At 35.7% G+C, this 19065-nt stretch overlaps 1 long non-coding RNA gene across 1 annotated transcript in view; it reads right to left on the reverse strand.

The window, feature by feature from the left end:
* Positions 1 to 19065, reverse strand: part of LOC131479909 (uncharacterized) — a 341735-nt gene that overhangs the window by 24453 nt on the left and 298217 nt on the right. The window contains exon 8 of the long non-coding RNA XR_009245161.1: positions 15109 to 15169. This is a non-coding gene — a long non-coding RNA (uncharacterized LOC131479909). The remainder of the gene's footprint in view (positions 1 to 15108; positions 15170 to 19065) is intronic.

The raw sequence follows: 19065 nt of genomic DNA on the forward strand, positions 1-19065 counted from the left end.
ATTATACAAAGTAACAAATAGACATCTGGGAATCAGCATTTGGCGCAGGGATTAGGAAGTCGCTTCAGTTGTCTGCATTCCACAACAGAGTACCCGGTTTAATTCAATTCCTCTACTTTCTATCCTACTTTCTGTCAATGAACACCCTGATGGTCTAAGTACTTGGATTCTTGCTACCTCTAGGAGAACCAAACTGAGTTCTCATCTCCTATCTTTGTTCTAGCCCAGTATGGAAAATATGGGAAATGAAATAAAATATTCAAGGCTTTCCTCTGTATCTTTGTGTCTCCTTGCTTCTTAAATAAAATCAAAATGATAATTAAAATTTGTGTAGTAATCAATCCATCAACAATTGAGAACATCATGTGACCCAGCAGGTCAAGTAGCTCGGTGAGATGGAACAGGTTTTAACTCCCTTAAAGTTTATTTTGATGCTTTAAACTACAGTCCATTCACTGAACATTATATGCTCAACTGTGTAGTTTAATAATACAAAGAAATATATCCTACTGTCAATTTTATGATATCTTATTATCTAGGAAAAAAGGTCCTTCCCAATCTTATATTAATATAAATCATGATACCAATTTTGTATGCTTTACAGTGGTATTGTATTTCATTACCAAAATCTTACTATGGATTCTTTATTAACTCTATTTTCCAGGAGTAAGAGCGGGCAATAGGGTCCAGTGTGATAGTATACTGGCTAAATCCTCGCCTTGCAGCTACTGGCATCATATGTGGGCAAAGGTTCATGTCCCAGCTGTTCCACTTCCCTTCTAGCTCCCTGGGAAAGCAGCAGCAAATGGCCAAAAGCCTTAGCAACCAGTACCTGCATGGGAGACCTGGAAGCCCCTGGCTCCTGGCGTCAGATTGGCTCAGTTCTGACAGGTGCAGTCACCTGGGGAGTGAACCAGCAGATAGCAGATCTTTCTCTCTGTCTCTTGCTCTCTTTGTAAATTTGCCTTTCTAATAAACAAATATTTAAAAGAAAAAGGAGAAATGGAAATTAGACACTTTCTATGGAAAATACTTTCTAAATAAAGTTGTCAAACAAGAACATATAATGCAGAGTCAAATTTGAATTTCATATAAGCAGTCAAAAGTATGGCGTATTGACCATAATTATTATTAATACTATTGTCTTCTAAAATTCCAGTTTAACTGGGTTTTATCAATTAGACACCTTAGATCTAAAGTCCATGTCTTGTGATAAAATTAAGCAAAGAAAGACCTAAATTCTCTCCCCCAAGAAACATCAACAAATATAAAATATTTCATGCGAAGTTCCTACATCTTTAAGTAAAATCAATATTCAACATTTGAAAATGAGCAAGGTCAACTTTGCAGCTTCCAAAATCCTCTGACATTGCTGTACAGGGAATATGTACTCAAGACAGCCCCTTTTGGGTAACAATGCTCTTTCATGGGTAGTAGTTAGGCCGTCATCCACAACTTAGTGAGGTAGTAAGTCTTTTATTCTGGGTTAGACTGCGCATTAGAATAATAACAAAATGCATTAAAATACTGAACACCAGATATGTTTGCTCTTTCTAGGAGTTACTTTATTTTATGAAACCACCCAAAATCCTGAGTAGTATTCTGTCCAGCCCCAAAAAATGGGGGTTAAGGGGAGAGATCAACATTTAAAGTTTCATGTACTGTTGAACCCAGGTCCAAAAGCTCTTGTTCACTATCTAAAACAAACAAAGGGGGCATGATCTGGACTAGGAATTAGGATGGCAGCCATAAAGCCTGTGTTCCATATCCAAGTGCCTGGTATTCATACCTGGTTCTGTTTCATGACTTCTGCTTTCTGCAACTGTAGGCCTTCAGAGTCTGAGGTGATGGCTCAAGTGATTGGATACCTTACAACTAAATGAGAAATCTGGATTGGGTTCCTGGCTCCTGACTTCAGCCTTGGCCCAGAAGACATTTAGGGAACAAGAGAGCAAACAAGAGAGTGTTCTGCCTATTTCTCTCTGTTATCTACCTGCCATCTCTCCACATCTATTCACATCCATCTTCACCTCAATCTCTATTTCTCCATCTCTTCCTATCTGCCTCTCAAATTAATAAAAAGAAAACTGATTACAATAACATTACTGAATATATGTCTAAATGGAAGAATATGCCAAACTGAATTTGAATAGATTAAACGAAAGAATTTTGGTCATTTTTTTTCTTGATATATGTTTGATACAACCAATCTCTTCAAAAAGTCATGGGATGCATGACTCTCACCTAAGGAGATCACTGGCCCCATATGTATACATGTATGTGTATGTGTGTACCATATATATATATGTGTGTGTGTGCTTGTGTGTGTGTATTACATGACAAAGATGATGTCCAAGCTGAAAAATCATTTTTTAAAGATGCATTTTATTTATTTGAGAGCTAGAGTACCAGGGAAAAGGAGAAATCAAAAGAAAGACAATGAGAGATAATGATCTTCCATCTATTGACTCATTTCCCAAATGTTCTAAATTATCAGGGTTAGGTGCAGCTGAAGCTTGGAGCTAGGAGCACCATCTGGCTCTCTCAAGTGAGTGACAGGGTTCCAAGTGCTTGGATCATTACCTGTTGTATTCCAGGCTCATTAGCAGGAGCCAGACTGAAAGTAGAGTAAGTGAGACTTGTAACACCATTCCAATAGGGTTGTAGTTGAAGTTTAATAAAAGCAGGATCTGGAGACAAGAGGAGAAAGAGAAACAGAAAGATAAAAAGACAGGGGGAAGGAGTCAGTGCTTTGGCTCAACTGATTAATCCTCCACCTCCAAGCACTAGTAATCTCATTTGGGTGCCAGTTCATGGCCTGGCTGCTCCACTTTCAGTCCAGTTCTCTGTTTATAGCCTAGGAAAGCAGTGGAGGCTGGCCCAAGACCTTGGTACCCTGTACGCATGTGGAGCCCCCAAAGATTCTATTCACTCCTGGCTTCAGATCAGCTCAGTTCCAGCCATTATGGCCATTTGTGGAGTGAATCTGCAGATGGAAGATCTTTCTATCTATCTGTCTCTCTGTAAATCTTCATTTCCAATGAAAATAAATAAATATGAAAGAAACAGAAGAAAAGAAAGACAATGGAACAAAGAAATGTGAGAGAACCTGAGAGAGACATGATCTTTCTGGTCTGTGAACAGTTAAAGAAAATTTGGATGCCTCTTTCTAGGCGGTCTACTTTTTTTTTTTTTTAAAGATTTATTTATTTTATTATAAAGCCAGATATACAGAGAGGAGGAGTGACAGAGAGGAAGATCTTCCGTCCGATGCTTCACTCCCCAAGTGAGCGCAATGGCTGGTGCTGTGCCGATCCGAAGCCGGGAACCTGGAACCTCCTCCAGGTCTCCCACATGGGTGCAGTGTCCCAAGGCTTTGGGCTGTCCTCAAAGTGGAGCTGCCGGGATTAGAACCAGCGCCCATATGGGATCCCGACATGTTCAAGGGGAGGACTTTAGCCGCTAGGCCACGGTGCCGGGCCCTAGGCGGTCTACTTTTAAAGCTTTCTACAGGTTACATAACATCCTGTAGACTTTGTTACATTTATGAGAATGCTAATGTTGTATTACACATTTTTATTTTCTCAACAGTATAGAGAAATGCAACAGGAATGGATGACTAGTTCCCTTCTACAGACAGGAAAATTGAGACATTAAACAATTTCCTACTTTGCTTTATCTGAACGTATAAAATATATTCAAAAGGGAAAGGCTTAGCTTTAGACATATAAAGGGGGACTATAATGTTAGAAGGAAAAGGTGACATCCACTTTCTACCATGAACTGACAGTGAAATTATCTGAAACACGGGCTGTTCAAAATAGCCAATCCAGCCAACAAGACTGAAATCTTGACAAAATTGGGAAGATCTTGGTTTCCCATGTCTGACAGTGGACCCAGTGAATAGCATTAGAGTAGAAAAAGTGGAGGTTTTTTTGTTTTTGTTTTTGAATCTTTACACAAAGTAAAGAACCAAGTTAGATACCTCCAAAATATCAGGAAGTTTTAAGTAGTCCCTGAGGTAAGGTTTATTGTCCTCCCAGCTTTTGAAATATTTAGGAATTTAAAAACAGAATACTACCCTGTATCAGAGAGAACATATGATATACTCCCAGTGAATCAGTTAAATATCCCTCAGTAATACAACTGTAACTTTTGCTGGAGGACTATACTGATATAATAACATTGGGGGTATTAGTGGGAGAGAAAGGTAGAGAGGGCGAAAGGGGAAGGTAAGTGAAGAATCCTTTTATCTATGAAATTGTACCATGGAAATAATAAGGAATAATTTTTTAAAAATACAGAAGAAATCATAATAATAAAAGAGTAGGAGTGTCATTCAATGGTTTTCTTGATCCTTGCTAAACTGAGTCATCTCCAGATAGAGCCAATATATTTTCTGTCTAAGTTTGGCAGCCCCACACTATTTTGTCTTCAAAAGCTCAAAAACAGATAAAATGTCATTGAACTTCTATTGTGTGCATTGCCAAAATGAAATGGTAAACATCATAGTGCAGGAAAAATGAGCTGGCTAAATTAGCAAAGCTGCATTTTCTCTCTAGATGCAGGACAACCCATCATTCAAATTTTGGTTGTGAACAGCCCATTGCTTTCAAGTTCCAGAGCATCTGTCATGAAAAGCATCACAATGAAGTAACTGAAATCAAATTCTTTAGTACAAGACACATCTGTTTTAGCACTAGCATTTGTTATCTATAAGGATGCACAATATATATTTCTGACTATACTTTTCTCAACTTGCAAGAGAACTAACATTACTACAGTTGAAGCCATCTCCTTGATGGGTTGGGATCCATAGTTGATAGAGTCAATAAAACACTCGGGACAGGCCTTCGAAGAGACCTGCATCACATGTTGGAAGGCCTGGGCCTTATTCCAGCTTGCTAATGTTCTCTGGGATGTGGCAGGAGATAAGGCAGGTACATGAGAACTCTGGATGAAGTCTCAGTTCTTGTCCTTTGGGCTGGCCCATTACATACTTTAGCAGGCACTGTGACATGAACTAATAGATGATAATTCTGTCTGTCTTCTGACTCTTAATAAATAATGAATAAAAATATCTGTTAGAAGAGATCACTTAAAACTACAAATATTTGATTTTTAATGAAAACCACAAATACATAATTTGTAATTTTTCTAATAGTTTTATGTAAGAAATATCCCTTATTGAGTATTGGACAGGACACCATGCTTACTATTCAGCTATTGTCTTCCTTTTCTTAATATTGTTCTAGTGACTTAGGTAACTAGTAAAATTATACATTCATTAATAATTAGATTGCTGATATACTTTATGTTGTGTCAAATTTTCAAAATTTACATGTAAAAGTTGTGTTATATATATAACATGCAGCATGCAGGCATGCTGGCACATCAGGCTAACCTTCTACCCTGTGGCACTGGCATCCTGAACAGCTGCTGCTTTTTTCCCCACTACTTCACTTCCAATGCAGCTTTCTGCTTATGGCCTGGGAAACAGAAGAATATGGTTCAAGTCTTTGGGACTATATACCCATATGGGAAACCCAGAGGAAGTTCTTAGCTCAGCTCTGCCCACTGCAACCATTTGCTGTGTGAACCAGTGGATTGGAGACCTTTTCTCCGTGTTTGTTTTTCCATAAAAATGTGTGTATATATATGTATATATGTATATATATATATATATATATATATATATATACATATATATATATATATATATATAGAGAGAGAGAGAGAGAGGTACACACTTAACAACAGTGGTAGAAAACTTTTATTTCTGTTAGTTTACCACTGAAGAAACTTCTAGTATCTTAAAAAGAATTCAACAATCATCTCATGCGATTATTAACTTCTACAGGAAGTCAATGTTTCTAGGAAAATCTAGTAAGAGCTGGGATATTTTCATGGAAAAATAAACATATCAGTGTCCCTTAGAGTCATGTAAGTATTTCAGAAACCCAACATATCTATGGCTTCTATAAATCTTTGGATGAAAACAACTTTGTTTTCCTAATGAAAGCAGCAAAGTTATTACTTTCTAACTAAGTTTGCATTGAATTGAGTAACACAAATGCTCTGAACTTCCTAAAATTTGAGGGGTTTTTTTTCCTTCCATCCAATTCAATCCATACTTAAATGGAATAAAAACAAACAATTTTAAAAATGAATAAAACAAAGCATAAAGGCATTCATTCAAAATCAATTTCATTCCCAAGACAATCTTCCCCATACATCTTGCATTTTTAAAGATTGTTTAAAAAATTATTTCAGAGGCAGAATGATGGAAAGAGATAGACGTATCTTTTATCAATTAGTTAACTCCCTCAAATCATTGCAGGGCTGTGCATGGCTGAAGCCAGAAGCCAAGAATTCCAATCCAGATCTCCCACATGGATGAGAATTGAGCTATACAGTAATTAATTAATTAATTTTAATATTAGGATTTTCTCACTTCAAAAAAGGATTAACATAAATTATTCATAACCACATAACTAGTAAATCTATCTTCTGCTATTTCCCCAGGTGAGTTAGCAAGTAGCTAGATCAGAAGCAGAGCAGCTGGGACTCAATCTGGTGCTCTCCCACACACGTTGATGTGCCACATGCTGCCCCTCTTCCCACAAATCTTAAATCTATTTCAGAGGAAGTACTCTTTACAAGGTATCACTTTACCAGTGGTAAATCTATTGGTGTATGAATGTACAGAGATGTTTTCTCTGTCCTCAAGATGAATATTTGGGAAGACTTAATAAAATTTAATGAAAAATAGCAAGTTGGAGGTAGGTAAAATAATGTCGAGAATGAGAAGTGGCAAACATTTAGCACGGTAATTAAGGTGATGCAGGGGACACCAGATTCCCTTGGCCAAAGAGGCTGGCTTTGTAAACTCCTCTCCTAATTCTAGCTTCCAGCCAATGCTTCTGGGATGCTTCAGGTGTTGCCCTGGCAACCCTTGGGCTACCTATCTGGGGTTCCTGGCTCCTATTTTTTCAGGGATTTGGAAATTTAAGAGGTAAAGATCTCTCTCTCTAAGTTTCTTTTCCTCTTTGGCTTTGAAATAAAATAAACAATGAGTTCAAGGACGAAAAGAATAGAAAAAGTCAGAGAAACAAAATTTTGTACAAGGAGTTTTGGGTGAAGCAAGGTAAGAGTAAAACAATAAATGACGCATTATGAGATTTAGGAAAAAATCATTAGATCTTTATTCAGCAACAGGAACATAACAATAGTTCTCACTGTATATAAAACTATTGGCACATAAATATTTCATTAACTGTTTATATTTTATATGTGCTATATATAAATGTAAACTGCTGTATACATAAATGAAAAACATAATTGGAAACACAGGGTGATTATGATTGGGTCAAATAAATGCTCTCATTTAAGAGTGAACAGAAATAGAATTGGACTATAAGAGCTATCAACTAAAAAAAAGTGTAGCTTTAACTCATACTTTCAATAAAAAGTAAACTCACACTTTCATTAAAGAGAAAACTTTAACTCACACTTACAATTTAACGAGTAAGTGAAGTACAGAGTAAATGCTTACAAGGCAGTGTCAATTAAAAAGATTAAAAAGGGTGGGTGTTTGATTCAGCAGTTAATAGGCTTCTTGGAATTCCCATATCCCGTATCACTGACCTTACATTGAAGTCCTCGCATGGCTTTTTGTTAATGCACACCACAGACACGATCAGGCACAGTCCAGGTGCTTAGTACCTGCCACCCATGTGTGAGACCAAGAGTGAGTGCCCAGGCCAGCCTTGGCTGCTGTGGGTATGTAGGGGATGAACCAATGAATGAAATATCTTTCCCTCAAAATCTCTTTCTCTCTCCCATTTATATCTTTTTGTACAACATGAAAATAAATGAAAAATTAAGAACAATATTAAGAACAACTATGAAATTGAATTCCCAAAAGTTCAATCTAGAAGACTTCAATATAGTCTGTTTAAATATTAAATGAACTGCATCACAATTCTTTATTATATTGCTAATTAACAGAAGAGTTTCTTTGTCTCTCTGTACATATGCTGAGCATCATGGTAGAAGATGCAAGACTGAAAACAACATTCATATCTGGATGCAAGTGTATCATATTCATTATTATAATGTTCAGCTAATTTGAACTTTAAAAAGGAGTATAGCTTTAACACAAGCTTTATTAATACATGCCTGTATACTTTATATACATTGCTAAAGAAAAAACTCCTAATAATCCAGAAATATAATCTGGAGTTTAGAAATATCATGGCTAAGGCAATTTTTGGTGAGTTGTATAGTGTTCTCTATCATACATAAGTGACTAAGGTTGAATTCATTCTTCTGGTTTCAATTCAATATCTAAAGAGGTGACTTTTTTTAAATTGTTGTTGTTGTAATTGTTTTTTTAAAGCATGTATGTTACAAAAAGTACAAAAGAAAACCATGGTCCTTTTCTATACTTGTAATCACCACTAAAGGAAATCAAAGAAAACCTTACCGGGAATTAAAACTAAAAAATCCTTGAGTATTCAAAACTAAGAAATTCTCTATTTGGGAATCAGCAATGATTTATGAATGAATATAACTATATTAAAATGTGCAATACTTGTGCTACAATAGTATAATTATGTTAACTGCTTTGATTGAGCAGTAAGAATTAAAGAAAGAGCAAAACTTCCCTGGGGGCTAGCATTGAGGTATAAGGGTGCCATTAGTATCCAGGTGTCAGTTTAAATCCTGGCCGCTCCAATTCTAATGCAATTCCCTGCCGGTGTGACTGGGAAAGAACGGGAGGATGATTCAAGTGCTTGGTGTCCTGCACCCTCATGGTAGATCCTGATGAAGCTCCTGGCTCTTGGCTTCAGCCTGGCCCAGCCCTGGGTGTAGTGGCCATTTGGGGAGAGAGAGAGCAGATGAAAGATTCTCTCTCTCCCATTCACCCACCCCCTCTCTTTCTCTCTGTAACTCTGTCTTTTCAAGATTGAAAAACTAAAACTTTAAAGCAAACACACACACACACACACACACCCCACAAAGAAACGTTGCTTTTGTTTGTCAGATTCTTAACCTAACGATGTTTCACAGGTATTCCCAAAGGTCTCTTTTGGGTCTAATCTAAAATTGAGATCAGCCATCCCACAAGTTCTTTCCATAGACTGTGGCAAGGGTGTGAAATGTGCTGAGTGACAGAATCCTGCAACACATGATTAGGGGAAGCACCTATGCTTCTGAGTCAGCGATGATAATAGAGAATAAGGGAACTAAATGAGTATTTGCCACAAATGACTCATTTAGTCTAATAACCTGTTATGCTGGATTGTTTTCAAGAAGACACAGTCAAATAGCCAAGAAATCCATCTAATTTTTTTTTTAAAGATTTATTTTTATTACAAAGTCAGATATACAGAGAGGAGGAGAGACAGAGAGGAAGATCTTCCGTCCAATGATTCACTCCCCAAGTGAGTGCAATGGCCGGTGCGCGCCGATCCGATGCCAGGAACCAGGAACCTCTTCCAGGTCTCCCACATGGGTGCAGGGTCCCAAAGCTTTGGGCCGTCCTCTACTGCTTTCCCAGGCCCCAAGCAGGGAGCTGGATGGGAAGTGGAGCTGCTGGGATTAGAACCGGCGCCCATATGGGATCCAGGCTTGTTCAAGGTGAGGACTTTAGCAGCTAGGCCACTGCACTGGGCCCACCTTGGATAGTTTTAAGTGGTCAAGTTTTAATGCTCACTAGGGTCTCTCCATTTAGCAACAGAGGAAGTGTGAGAATTCAGTTAGTAAATACTAACAAATTATACTTTACTTAGCCAACATTCCTTAATGTGTTTTTAGGCAATAAATTGGATTTATTCTATGCTCCTAGTAGATGATTTATCTTTGATACTTTGTGGAATAAGGCAGTAAAGAAGGCAGGAAGGGATGAAAGGAAGAAGCAAAACGATGCAAAACCAAGTGTGTGACAATAGATTGAGTCTACCCAGGAAATCAAACTAAGTTCAAAATAATAGTTCATAATATTCTGAACTAAATTGGCCAAAGTAACTATAAAAAATTAGATGGGCCCGGCGGAGTGGCCTAGCTGCTAAAGTCCTCACCTTGAACAAGCCGGGATCCCATATGGGCGCCGGTTCTTATCCCAGCAGCTCCACTTCCCATCCAGCTCCCTGCTTGGGGCCTGGGAAAGCAGTAGAGGACGGCCCAAAGCTTTGGGATCCTGCACCTGTGTGGGAGACCTGGAGAAAGATCCTGGATCCTGGCTTCGGATTGGCTTAGCACTGGCCATTGCACTCACTTGAGGAGTGAATCATTGGACGGAAGATCTTCCTCTCTGTTTCTCCTCCTCTCTGTATATCTTTGTAATAAAAATAAATCTTACAAAAAGAAAAACTCTCCAAGGAAATTCTGCAACCTATACATTCATGTCCCCAACAACTAAATGCAATTTCCCAAAATTAATGCTCTTCTTGGTTACTTAAAAATGAACTACTTCTAGATTCTCATGTTATCCAAAATTCTAGAGGTTGATTTCCTTAAAAATCTCTATCAGTTAAATAGCCTACAAAACTAGTAAATTTTTTTATGAATAACAAGCAAAGGCATATTTCTTTACTATAATGTTCTCTTCCTATGTTTTACAAGAAATTTGCATCTCTTTCTTCAACAATTCTTACTATATCTTTTATCTTCCAGAATTCTTCAGATGACCTCTGTATAACTAACATAATAAATCATAACTACATCCCCATCAATTTTCTTCTATTTTTCTATAAAGTTTACTTTAGATAACATATAAGAGATATCACAGCTTATTCGTCTGTTATAGTAATTTTGTAAGATGATCCTTAAACTTCACCCACCATATTTGGCTTTTGTTAAGCATTTAATTAAGCTCCACTACAGGGATATAAGTGTTTATCAGCATTATCATTCTATTTGGCCCATTCATGTGTTCAGGATTTGGCCTCACGGTGGGTGTTGGGATAAATGAATTTCAATGCACTCATATAAAAATACATAAAAGGGACCAACCTCAAGGGCCAACCTGCTTACAATTACTTAATTGTTTTGTTCTCTTTTGTTTCCTCCACCTTGGTTGAAACTGCCATTGTTAGCAATAGGACTGTTTGTTTCTTGGTAGTCACTTCTGTTTTCTCTCTTCATAGCTTTTTTTTTTTGGGAGAGAGTTGGTCATTACAACTCCATTTTCTTATTCACTGTTTCTTGATTAGTCCCTGAAAAATGTTTTTGGAATATTTTATATTCAGCTTAACAAGGCACAAATGGGTTTGGAAGGTCATTTTTTAAAATCACTGCTGTTGTCAAGTTTCAGATAAAACAATGAAGAATATTGTATGTCTGAGTATTCTGGAAGGATGATTACCACAAAACCAGAACCTTATTGTTTGTGATACATATTTGTACATTAAGAAAAACTCTGCTTATGGTTTTTGTGTTTCATTTATGGAGTTTTAAAATAATATCCTATTTTCAACTACCAATTAATTCTGTGAGTGAAAGATGAACTCTGCAAGATGGAATGACACAAACAACACTGCTAACTGATGTCAAATTAACTGACTGAAAAAAGAAATACATTCAAAGACACTCATTCCGTCTTTATCAGAAAGAATATCATAGAGTTGCATTTCTTTAAATAAAATTGTGTCCCAAGCCTCAAATCACACACCATAGACTTATTTATTATTGCCCTCTTAACACATTTCTAGATTAGGTGTTTCTGATATATTCAAAAGAAGCAGCAGTACAAAAATAAAGTGTAGAAGATAAGAGAAACACAAAATACAAAGATCTGATTTAAAAATCATATATGACATTTAAAATAAATAATACTTTGTTTAGTTATTGCTAAAAGAATAATGCACTTTGAAATAAAGAAATCTAAGAAATCAACAGAAATATATAGTATCTAAATTTATGACTTCAAATTCTAATGAATTAGTAAATGCAAATCTGTAATCGATTCTCTACTGAAAAAGCAATCTTAAATTGTATGTCAAGCTAAGTAACACACTCAATACAGTCAAAATTCATGAATGATTTAAAATTGGCGCAGAATATCTAGTATTTAGAGAATGAAATGTATGTAGTTTAGAACAAATACATTAAAGTTTGATTTTCATCATTATGTTTATTTCAAATATTGAATGTATTTCCATTCATTCTTCTAATAAATATTTATTGCATATTATCAGTGAGGCATTGGAAAGCATACAATGAAAGAAAAATAAAGATGAATGGACTTGGCCCTCAAGGGGCTTACAGTCTACTATGGAATAATTGGCCACACATATCAGTCACAATAACATAAAGTAGAAAGTGATGTGTCATAAGAGAAACTCAAAAATGTATTCAATGAGAGTGATTAACCGCAGCAGCTATTTCTTACTTTAGTACCTAGGTAGCTAGAAAAACAGACTAAGTACAAGTTTGAAAATTAAAACAGTTTTACGAATCTACAAATGTTCCTGTATTCATTTTATTTAAATCACTATCAATTATTCTTGAAACATGTTTGAACATCAAGTAGCTGCTATCCATTAGAAATCTAATTTTTCCATTATTCATTTAAAGATACAAAACTGAATAATTGAATAGTTAATGCCGAAAAGATTATTTACCTGTAAGAGGCTTGAATCAATTCTCCAAAATACTCATGACACATTACTTTCCTACACAGAAATTGGCTCAATCAGATAAAAGTGATGAAGAATTCCTCGATGGCTCAAGTGTGCTCCAAGGAAAGCTAGAAGGTTGTACAGTTAACTCCCAGGGTGTAACTCTAAACCATACAACCTACTACCTCAACCCGGATGCACACAGCTTCCAATGATGCTTCAAATTCCTTATCATATCTTCTGTCGGCTCCTCCAAATATGGCAGCCATACGTGTACCTAGGGACTTATCCAGGTAGGTATAATAACCTAGCATTATAAAGATAAACTTAAAATACATCTCATATGCCAATTCTATCCCTTTGGATGTCTGGCAAGGTCACGTGGAATGTCTTCTAACTCTCCTGCCATTGTTCTACCGGAAATTAATAATATTAAAACCAGTAGCTTGTGGCCTCAGCTTTTGGGAGAAATAGGCCCAGTGGTAACATATAAATCTAGTTATGGCTTTTAATTTTAATAATTGAAGTTTAGCAGTTATACTACTCCAGTGATACACTGAGCTTCTGAATGAGTTCTATTCAGAACTTGGTTCAATGACTACTAAAAAGAAATTTAAGTTTTTGAAGCAATTTTTTGCACTTGGAGTCAAACAAATGTCTACTCTATAAATGCTTCCAAGTTCTTGGAAATTCCTGCCTTATAAGACAGATGAGGACTAGCATACACTTGAAAAACAAAAGAAAATAGAATTAGTTTGAGATTAAATCAACTGGAGTTCAACATTAAATTTATTGGGATTTTATTGAACAACATTGTGTATTGCATTTCTCAGATTACCACACTGACACAGACCCATAGAAGCGAGCTTGTGCGGTCCACTTCACCACAAGATCGGATCTACGGGTTTATGCCAATGGGCAACATCTCGCATAGGCTCACTATTCATGTAAAATTTGTTGTAAATATCCAGTGCAACCAGAAATAAAAATAATAGCGCTGATCCTTTAGTATTCATAATTTAAATGCTGAAATGTAGGGACACATATGCAGAGTTGAAGGCCTTTAGAAATAACTAAGTATAGCTTTAAAAATATTTTTTCACAGATTACTTTTATTCTAACAGTTACTTTAGATTAAACTATTCTAATTAATGAGCTTAAATAAGGAAAAGAATCCATACATGTACACATAAATTATGTAACTGTGAGATGTGGATGTTATAATATGAACCTATAATTAAAATCAAATTAATTATTAAGTCACTCATGTGTGAGTTAGACTGTGCATGTTTAGTTCTTATAATTCCTTAATGGTTCAAAGGAACTGGTAACATAACATTTTAATAAAACAAGGATCATGTTGATTTTGTGGAAAACACAGGAAGTTATAATTCATGTATACATATGTGTGTGTGTCATGTATATATACATATGTGTCTATAGCTGGAATGATACTAAAATTTACAGTATTCTGATGAATTAAATTAAGCTAAAATCAATAACATGTGACTGGCACATCACTGTTTTTCGCCTAAAATTTGCAGTCCAGATGCATTTTATAAAAATAATATTTTGTCTTTACAAACTTAAATGTATTTTTCAAAAATACTTAAAATATATCTCTATATACATTTCATATTTTTCAACAAGTTGTGCAAAAATAAATTACCAAAAATATTTTTAAAACATCAGACGACAAACACACAAATGAGTAAATATAAAGCCGGCCACACACACTCCACTGCAATTAAATTGGAAGTTGGATAGTCATTGTTCATTTCATTAATATCCACAACCATTCAGAAACTCTCAATTATATTTTTGCTGTGAAAATTAATACTAACACATTCTAATCAGTGACACGCCAGGTTTTGAAATAAAATGAAACATGTGTTAAAGGCTTTATATACACAATTTAGTTCACATAAATTCTCCCCATTATTTATTTTCCAACTGTTCCCAAATGAATATAAAATTCTAGTAAATAAACAACAGTCATGCATTCAATCATAGCAAAAATATTTCAACATATATTTATATTTTTTGAGATGTGAAATAAAAACAACATTGGTGGTGAAGTTTTATCCTAAATACCTAAAGAATGTAAACGGTGATTTCCTTGTTTTAATAGATCACGAAGAAAGATTTAAAAAGCATGACTTTTCTCCCCATCCCCCAGAATTCACTTCCTTCATATGACCATATAGTGAGACAAGTAAAAAAATATGTATCTTCCTTTACCTTTGAAAGTTTCTGTTCAACTGTACTGCACCTATGTGCAGATTTATATTTGAAGGGATATAAATTATAGATTGGTCAGAAATTTGGTCATACGTGAATTCTCAAATGAATACCATCAATGAAAATTCCAACAGTTAGATGCATAAAGAACACAAAATGAATTCTTTTAACCAAGCACTCACAAAAGAATTTTCTACTTAAAAATATTAAATTTGAATTGTTCTTTTTTTCATATCTTTACCTGAGATGATTTTCTCCTATGATCAATTTCTTCACGCCTCATCTTCACTTTAAGTTTCTGCCTAAAACAACCGCAAAAAGAGAAATATCAGACAAGTGCTGCCTAGAAGAAGCATCTGAATATGTGGTGGGAATGAAGGTAGTCGATCGAGAAGAAAACACAATATCAGAATGGGCAAACCTTTTAAAGTATCAGAAAAAAATGTCTTGGAAGATTCATAGTGCCCCACCCAAGGCTACTCATATGACATATAATGTGGTTTCAGAGTTTGTACTTATGCCTTCATTTTGGTTGGTGTTGTTTTCACAGTAACAGTTTTGAAAGTGAAAGGAGGATGGCTGTTACAAGAGCGACTGGGTTTTGCACAATGAAGCAGTGAAAGCCGAAAACAGATCTGGATTTGGCATGGAGCTTAATAAGATAATTAAGACTGTAGAGATTATTCGCTACTAAAAATAACATTTAAAACAATGTTTTTTAACTCTAGGATCTTGAAACATAAAAACAGGTTTATTAGTATTAATTAAGCCCATCAAAGTTGAAGTTCCATTAACTGGGGCAGTATGGAGAAGCAAGAGCTATTCTGAAAATAATTGGTAAAAAATAACCAACACAACTGGTAAACCATTTTATTTAATATTATATTTTTGATTTTTGTATTTCCGCATAATTCAAGATAGAATAACAAAGTAGAAGGCAAAGTTTATCAGTCCTATGGTATTATCCTTTGTTACCATCCACCTTTTTAACATAATAAAAAATGTTTTTCAAAACAAATAAAGTTTTCTTTATGAGAAAGTTTTCTAATGAATATATTATATCACCAATCAATATATATAGTCTTCATTGCTATTTGTTGTCTGCTTCAAAAGCAATTTCTCTTCTTTAAAATCTAACATGTTTAGAAACATTTTTTTATCAAATTAAGATAGGTGGAATGAATCTGTTATTCCTTCCAAATTGAACAAGGCAAAGCTGGGTTTTGCTATAAAATGTCTAAATTGCTTAGCAATTTACCTCTAAAAGACAAAATAATTAGAATGCGATGTACTTAACTGCAGAGTCTCTGCATTATTTTGAACTTAAAACAAGTTTGTACATACTTTTCCCCTGTAAAATACGGATTGGATGATATTTCCGATGCTTTTTACGACTGCTCTAGGACAAAGATTTCTTTCCAAATGTTTTTTGAAAGAGATTATTATTGTGGAAGAACCTTTCCCAAACTAATTTTATTTTCAGTCTTCTAATGCATATTTTAATATGACCACTTTTTAGAAGTTCAAAGCTTTTTCTTTAAAATTTCAAACTATGAATAACATGATTTACTTTCTTTACCGACTAGATTGAAACACTCACTTTTTTTTAAAAGCAAAAATGAAACCTGTACGGAGAGCACAAATATCATTTCAATTTCTGTCCAAAACTTCTGGGTTTAGCAAAAATAAAAATGTATACTTTCTTTTTTACTTAATAGATTTATATATTTTACTTCAATTTCTATTCCAATCAGGGTTAGAGCCAGAGAGCAAAAGGAAAAAGTTAAGAAAAGTAAAGTGGGTGCTAAGTTAGTAAGAGTAAATTGAAAGTTCCAAGTTCCCATTTTATATAACAGAAGACTTTAAAAAGAAACAATAACAAAAAAAAATTATACCTGATATGGAAGGTGCGATTTCACCAAGTGCAAAATACCTTGCTAATTAAACCATAGTTTTGAAATAATAAAAGTAAAGAAGGTTCATTTGGTTATGTTGCCTTAAAAAGCTGCTTTACAAAGCCCGATGTCTCTGAAGTTACACAAGCCAATGTTTGCCTCTTTAAAGTTTGCTTTGGTTTGGATTTTTGCTTTTTTTGTTTTGTTTTGGTTTTGAGCAGGAGCATCTCATCACATTTTTTTTGTTTGTTTTTTCATCACTCTTAGATGCAGTAGGACAAACTCAGACTTTTTTTTTTTTTTCCTTCAGGGCTCCTGTTATTTCTTAGCAAAGAAGTATCAGGGTGCTTGTCTTCTTTTTCTTCCGTCTCGGTATTCCAGGCACAAAGCACTGCGCAGAAGCTGCACCAATCCTTGCCGTCACTGGCAGCAGAAGGCTAGAAGGTGGGAGATACCAGGAATCCTTCCAGGCTGTGCTCACTTTAGAAATGAGGATTGCACACGTTGGTCTCCTGAACCAAAGGGGTGAAAAGGCAAAGTGCCAGTTTGCTACAATGCTTGCAATGATCTCCTGCTCACTGCTGCTGCTGGCGTCCTGTTTGCCCAGTTCAAATGCCTGTTCATTCAAAACCAAATAAATAAATAAATAAATAATCCAACTACTTGGATTCTTCAGCAAGCAGACAGGCTATTAACATAAAAAAAAAATCAGCAGTCCAATGAGGCAAAAACAAAAGCACAGACACTTTTAGCATTTACTTGTTATGCCTCAATATTCTGTTATTATTTTCCCTTACTCCCTTTCTGTTTCTCTCTCTCTCTCTCTTTAGAGATAAGCAGCAGAATTTATCAGGCGTGAAAGGGACAGCCTCCTGGTGGCCTGCCAAAAACCCGGAATAAAGGCGAAGTTGTGCTTCAAAGCTTAGTTGCTTGCTGAGTCTGGGTAAAGTCAAGTATTAAGATCCACCATTTTCTGAGCCATGCTAGAAAAGAAGAAAAAAGTCAGGAGCGTTGCTGCTTTCCAAGTCTCCGTTGGCACCATCCCAAATCTCAGTCGTAAGGTCACATGATTCTCTGCCAAACGTAGAGTGCATTCCCATCAACCACTCTGCTGATACTGCGAAGGCAGCTATTGTCTTGTTTAGTCCCAAAGTTCAGCCCACTCTTCATTGAATTAGCTGAAAATCGCATCACCTTTGGGGGCTGGGAGTCATGGAAACGTCTACCTGGCAAGCTGCCCACTTTTTCTGCCCATCAACCAGAGATGGAATTGTGCTGCCTAATGCAATGATGACTTGGAATGTGAAAAGTCGTCCAAAGTGAATCTGATTCTTGCAACGCCTGTTTCGTTCGCACAGAAAACTCTGGCTTCTTGTAGTTAAGAAGAGGAAAAAAAAATCTTGCTACCAAATGTGGCAAATAAAGGTCTGAACATGCCTACACTGCAACTTTATTTTTCAGCACACCCAAATGGCTCTAAAATGAAGAGACAGAACGCACTGCAAGTTTTCTGCATTAAAGGCTTCCCTGCCTCTCTCTCCTTTTCCACAAATGAATGCAATAAACTCAGGACATGTGCTTTAGTTTCTCACTTCAAAATTTAAAAGTCTTTACGTTTCATCCTTGCTTTTTATTACTTTCTGATTTTATCTGGCACCAATTTTGCACTACACAATATCCTCTAACCACAGTGGGTATGCATTATTGCTGTAATCTCCAACAAAGTGGTCCCCTGAGAGAGTCGGTTGTCTCTTCAACTACACTAAACGCTGAAACTCGGTCTTAGGGTAATCTCCACCAGTACCTAACACAGCTGCTGTGTAAGTTTGCTGAAACTGACATACGTGAGATGCGCTCTTTCTGTTCATTCAAGGGCCACAGTTTGCTGTGTGGCATGAAAGATACCTTTGAAAGATGCAGAGAGTATATTAAATGCTCTCAAGCAATAAAATGAAATAGCTCCCCCATCCCCAGTGAATTTCCATTCCAGCATGCAATGAAAGTTTCATGTACAAACATTTCTATACTTTCTAACAAAAGTGGAACAAATTAAATCTTTCACAATTTCCTTGAGCAGAATTTGAAGCCAAGTAGGAAAGTAAGCACTGTTAGTATTTAAGCCAAACACATTCAGTATTGGTAAAAAACAAAAAACAAAAAACATATTACCCTAAGCACGTAAGCAGAACAACACAGCAATGATTGGGTAATTTCTATTTAACGTATAATTGCTTTGTAAGAAATGAATAAATTATATTCACTATCTTATCAAAATGATGATTTAACTTTACTCTTTCTCCAAG

Source organism: Ochotona princeps, chromosome 3 (assembly GCF_030435755.1).
Source record: "Ochotona princeps isolate mOchPri1 chromosome 3, mOchPri1.hap1, whole genome shotgun sequence".
NCBI lineage: Eukaryota > Metazoa > Chordata > Mammalia > Lagomorpha > Ochotonidae > Ochotona > Ochotona princeps.